A 6,646-nucleotide genomic window follows, 5' to 3' on the forward strand; every position below is an offset into this window, starting at 1 on the left:
CTCTCTCGCATTCTTTTTCGATCCAGTTTTTTATTTTTATTAACTGCGGCGCGCGCGACTGTACGTTATCTGCTTTATCGACACTATACAACTGTTAATATTTTCGTTAAACACGGAACAGCCTATCTCTTCGGATTTAGAAACTTTTAAAGGAAGAATAAGAAAAGAAGTGAAAAGAGAGAGAAAGAGAGGAGGGGGAAGTTCTAAACGAAACGTAAAATATACATATACTTGAGCAAGCAAATTTGAAAACACTTATATATAATCATCATTTAACATTAACTAAAGTAAAGGAACCGCAGTTGTATATTTCGATTAAAAAATCTACCGTTAACTATTAAACGTACAACTGCAAATTGTAATTAATTCAAACAAATTATTTATATTTCGAAAATTTCGAACTATACGATAGTATAAGAAGGTATTAAAAAAAATATTTGTTCAAAAAATGGTTTTCCATGAATAATTTTAAAAAAGATTTACACTGCAGCCACGAAATTCCATATTTTACGACCTGGTTGGAAGTTCCGGTTCTAAATCGGCTGGCTGGAAACTGTCGATTTGAAATTCCTTATCTCAGATTTTCATCGATGCCTTTAAGATATGTTCTCTCTCTCTCTCTCTCTCTCTCTCTCTCTCTCTCTCTCTCACAGCCGCATAAATAATCGTGCCATCTGCAAATCAAGTAGAAACAGTAAGCATGAGCTGGCTTTAGTAGAGATGATGAGCACGCGATCCGATCAACAGCTGTCCTTTCTGGCCATATGGCATGCACCAACCGTACTGTACTCCGCCTACCCTCGACATGAGTCGAGTCCACCCCCGCGCAAGCGTGCATCCGATAAGAGATTATATTAACGATAAGCGCGGAACAAGCTATATCGTCTCTCCCGTTCACCGTGCGAATGCGTGTGATGGTCAATAAATCTGCGGCACGCTTTCCGCTTTTCTGTGCAATACATGTTTCAAACGAATAACTGACTTCGATTTTTAACAAAAGTTTTAGCATTAGTTCTTCCTTCTTCCTCTTATTTCTTTTTCTTATCTAACAAGCGAGAAAACTAAATTGCAGAATTGTTTCTGAAATACATCCACAATGTGCATTACTGATCAAGTAAAGGCGCTTTGTGCGTACAATCGGTACTCAAACTTGCAAAGAATTACTCCCACTAGTAGTCAATCCGGAAGGGAAGACCGGAGAATTTGACGAAAGGCAGTTTTACTACCCTTTGTGCGTCGACCATGTCGCACGCGGACACGATAAATATTTTCCGGAAGAATGGACAAGACGTTAAACCTACGCGTCCCTTCTCTATCATTGCGGCTTTTGATCGGAACCACGAAAACCTCGAAAGAGGAGGAAAAGGAAGGAGTCGCTGGGACCGGAAGCCGAGGACGATCGGCCGTACATCCGGCCACGCGCTAGCGCAAGGCAATTAATTCATTACCGCTCTTCGCGACCCCTTTCTTCACTTACTCTTCCACCCTTCGTTCCATTTTTGCTGATCTCTTTCTTGCTGGAGATAGCAATCGTTAGTAACATTAAACAGAATGACGCACTACACCAAAAATTAAAGATTTTGTTTCAAATTTTTGATAATGATATAAATACGATGAAGAAGACGAAGTGATTAATATTAATGCATTTTGTCTGTTCTTGATTCAAGGAGATCTACGAGATTATATTAGATCGTTTGATTAAGTAACGCATATTTCAAAAGATTTTGAAGAACGAAATTTACATTTATTAATTTAATTTAATGCAAAGTGTAATCACCACAATGTTCCATTTTAATCCTCCACCTTGAAGTCAATTGTTCAATTCTATTTTGACAAACACGTTTAACATAAATAAAATAAATATATTAATTATCGAACGACATAATGTTTATTTCATTATCATATCAAAACAAATAAACGTTATAATCATTTATTTATTGCTGGCGCTCATATCGTTAATAAACATGCATGATGAATTACGAATGATAACTAATCGAGTGCCACGACTCATAATCGGCGAGATTTGTTTATATTGAGTTGTATACCTGAATCTGCTCTTCTTTTAAAAGAGATATTTACGTTTCGAATACTCTAATTAATATGTTTCGTGATCTATTTCGCTAACTAAAGAAAATTGGAATTCATCTCATTTTTCTCATTTTCATTCTCTTCTTTTGCGGATTGTTTTGCAAATGGATGTCCTTTCGGTAGAACAATCGTGTAAAGCAAATTAATCGATAAAGATTGATTAAGATCATCATAGTGTAGTTGAATGACGAATTCTTTCAAAAAAAACGAATCCAAATAAATTTTATTTAATTCGTTAAATTTATATTTTACTAATGAACGTGTGAAAATGAAAAATACTGAGTTCACATCTCGATATACTACGCTATAACGTGTTTTTCGAAAAGAGCAACGCCGAAATGACTTCGGTCTAGAAACCAGGGTGTAGAGTATCACTCGGTGCTTTTGGAATAGGAGGGTGGTGGAGGGAAAGACAGCCGCGTAACGCGTCTGACTTTTGGCGATGCCGTACTCCTCGGAAACTCGCTGAGCGAGACACGTGACCCCAACATACGAATTCATTGCCGCCGACACGTGACTTCCAATCAGCTCGGCATTGTGCCAGACGTTGCGGAGTCGGATGATGGTATTGGTGAACGTTCTTACACATAATCGCCGTACGATGTCCAAATTAATGCTCGCGCTGTTTCGAATAGTTTAAGTCTCTTCGTCGTAATCATAGATAAGTCAATCCCACTTGTGAATAAAATTGCGATCAAAATTCATCTTTTTTTCGTATTCTCAATGTCTTAAGCAACAGTTTTATCAAGCAACGCGTTTTATGGAACGTTCCATCTGTAAAAAAATAATTTCAGGAGTCCACATTGCATTTACGATCTTATGGTACATTTTGTACATAAATCATCACAAACGTGTGTTCACGTCTAGTCCATATGTCCATTTCTATCAATGTAGATTAACTTTAATCTCGGTTCAACTTACTCTTTATCTGTTTGTAGTTTTAAGAATTAGAAAAAGTTTTAAGAATTAGAAAAGATGAAGAGTAAGTTGAGTCATAAGATTAAAATTAATCTACATTGTGGAAGTGGACATAATAGTGATAAGTATGGACATTTCGATCGAACGGCTACAGGTATTTAAATACAACGAAGGAAAATAGCAGAAGACAGTGAGCTATTCGAGTATCTAAATCGTACGGGGACGCGTTCTTACGTTCTTAATTTACGCGCGATGTGCGTTCCTACCCCTCGTCGGCGTGCACGCGATCTCGAAACGAGCGGTCGTGCGGCACGCCGAGATCGTTCTCGATGGAGGAAGTTGCCAGTCCAAAGTGGTCCCGGAACCGACCGCTCGTTTCCCAAGAGTAGCGAGGAGAAGAGGAAGAGAGGATAGGGCGGATCGCGTAGGAAGAGGTGGAGAGTTTCGCTCGACGTTGCGTAGACGTGTGTGCACGGCACGTCGCGTTGGCGACGTCGTGCGTGCCGTCTCCTTCTCCCGGGGACGACGCTGACAAATGACGCGTGGCGCCGTTCGGCCACGCGACGCCTAATTGACGCTACCGTGACGTCACGTGCTGCGTCGTCCGTCGTGTATGTGCGTGTGTGTGTCGTTGGCCGACTTTTCACTGCACGCAACGACGTGGGGGCGGTATTCTCTAAACATACGCGTCAGCGCGTGTAATCCACTGTGTTTTTAACGTCGCTTTGACCCCCGAAAAACCGCGGGCGTATGAACGATCGTTGCCCATTCTCCTTCTACCGTCAGTCTTATCGTAACTTTCATTCTTTCCCTTATCATTTGATGGTTGCGTGTTATTATATTTCTTGTTTGGCCTCACAACGATCTTCTTTGTCAATTTAAACGTATCTTTTCTGTGAATTACAACTGTAATATTCCTTTTGTTTTCTATTGTTCGCGGTACGACATTGGCTGTATTCTGGAAAAAAAAGCAGCTTTACAATGGTTGTCAAATTCTTTAATATAATTAAGTCTGTACATTTAGATCCAATAAAGAATTAAGGGCAGTGCTAGAAAAAAATAATTTTGCAATTGCTGTAAGATCCAGTGAGGAACTAAGGTTAATACTAATCATGTTCAAGAATTTTACAACAGTTGCAACGCTGCTTTTTCTGAAGAATAAATTGGTGTAGCTTTCCTAAAAAAGATGACTTCACGCAAAGGAAACAAGATTGCATTAGACTGTATATATATATTTGTTTGTTTTTTTTCCCCGAAAAAACTGGAATTTTCTACACTGTTTTGTAAAATTCATAATGTCAAATTATACTCAGTTTGAGATATTTTCAACTATTTCCGTAGGTTGCTACCGCTTCTATTCAATGTGACATTAATTTAACTGAAATAATGTAATTAAACAATTTAATTCAAGAAATTATTATTATGTATTAAATTTGACTCTCAAATTTAATACATAATAACTGTATATACTTAGTAAATAATAAACTAAATTTGACTCTCAAATTTAATTTATTATTTACTAAGTATATACAGTAACATGGATGTTGTTTACTTCGAAACTAACGACGGAAATAAACTGATTTGTATTTTGAAACAGAAGTTAAAAATAACAAAATTTCATTTAACTCAAGGGATCGAGTTGCCACTGCTCCTTTGATACCTAACAGTGTAGAAACTGGAAGAAGACAAGACTCGTAATCTTCTTGTCTTGAGCCACTTAACGCGAAGACAATGAAGCGTTAAACACAATGGAAAGCATAAGCAGTAGCCAATAACAATAGAAAGTAAGAGATTCTAATCTATCAGAAACTGATTGAGATCTATTATTCCTTATTTCTACTGCCTGTGCTTTTCATTGTGTTTAAGGCTTAATGTTGACTGTAGCACGGTGTCGAAATTAATATGCAGATATACGAGCGTATACATATGCGAAAACTTGGTGACGGGGTGATGCGCGTTATCCGGCAACCGATCAGTCGCGCTCGCGGGGGGCACGAGGGGTAAAATTAGGGACGTCATGTGCGTATGTGCGTGCACGCGTGGACGTTCCTGAATATCCGGCGCAGTCGTGTGGTCGGTGAATAATTAGCCGATTGTCCCGTCCGTGGGCCGGAACCGAACCATCAATATTTTTATTTCCACGACCCCTGCGGTTAGAACCCCTGTCTCCTCTTTTTTTTTTCTTTCTCCTTGTCGAAGCTATGGGGTTCTCGCAGAGGAGAGGAAGGGACGTCGATGGCGCTAAGTGATATCCCTTGCGTTCGCAATGAGAGACGACTCTCTCGACGATTTTCTCGTTCTCTCTTGAGAATCCTCGCACTCGCGCGCGCGGAATACATCCTGTCGGACGAGAGATGCACGTCGGGGTCGCCGCACGGCCGACAGATTGATGGAACCCACCGCGACAGGGGTAGATCCTTTATTCGCTAATGGACGAAACGTTCAGATTTTTTTTTATCGTAAAGATCTTTGCGATTCTGAAGTGAGAATCTTTACGGTAATATCGTACGAAGTCTCTGTGAAGTGAAACAATACTATTTTTCGCTTTAAAAAGATAGCTTTCTGAAACAAATTGGTGTTTGCTAGAGACCCTATATCAGGTTTGTAAACACACTGTTAGATATGAAAGTAGCAATGGTAACCCAATCCTTTAAGTTAAATAACATTTTATTATTTTTAATTTCTACACTGAAAAAAAGATTGGTTATTGCAGCAAATTAGATGATAAAATATGGCATAGCATTTTTAATTGATTACAGCAGCCAATTTTTGGTTGTGTTAGCCTATTGAAATCTTATACTGACATTGCGGATAGGCTAACTCAACCAAAAATTGGCTGCTGTAACCAATTAAAAATGCTATGCCATATTTTACCATCTAATTTGCTGCAGCAGCCAATCTTTTCTTTCAGTGTATGTATGACAAAATGTAATTAATTCATTTCTGTTATTAGTTTCAAAGTAAACATCGTTCATATTAATGTATACATTTAGTAAATAATAAACTAAATTTGAATCAAATTTAATACATTTTCTTGAATTAAATTGTTTAGCTTCATTATTTTAGTCAAATTAACGACATACTAGATAGGAGTACCAGTGGCGAAATAGAAATTATTAAAAATATCTCCAATCGTGTGGGTATAGCTTTACATTATAAATTTAACAGTGTATAATTTCTCCCTGTGTATATATGTTATATCATTTTAACTTATACTGTCTCATTCTATAATCTTAATTAAAGTTATAGAGGGAAACCGTATAAATTAAAATGAGATAATGTATATACAGAGAGAAATTATGTATATCTTTCTCTCGTGTAGGATTTTGATAAAGTTGTTCAGACTCTATAAGGTCTCTAAAGTTCACCAGGTAATATCTTTAATGTCTTTCGACAGAAATCGTATGATAGTTTGCGAATATGAAGTTTGCGATAAAATATGATCGACACTTCAAATTATGGAAAATATTAATAGTCTGTGACAAATAATTTTTTTTTTCGAGAAGAATGAAATGATATACCACTATTTAATGGTTACAGGTGAACCAAGACATGATAAATCTCGATGATCGACGATCTGCTGCCGGTCGTAGCAGGGTTGAGTGCACGTTGAACAAAGCTTACACAATTTTTCACCTTG

The sequence above is a fragment of the Mycetomoellerius zeteki genome, unplaced genomic scaffold, assembly GCF_001594055.1.
Source record: "Mycetomoellerius zeteki isolate Tzet28-1 unplaced genomic scaffold, Tzet1.0 scaffold228, whole genome shotgun sequence".
In the NCBI taxonomy this organism is placed as follows: Eukaryota; Metazoa; Arthropoda; class Insecta; order Hymenoptera; family Formicidae; genus Mycetomoellerius; species Mycetomoellerius zeteki.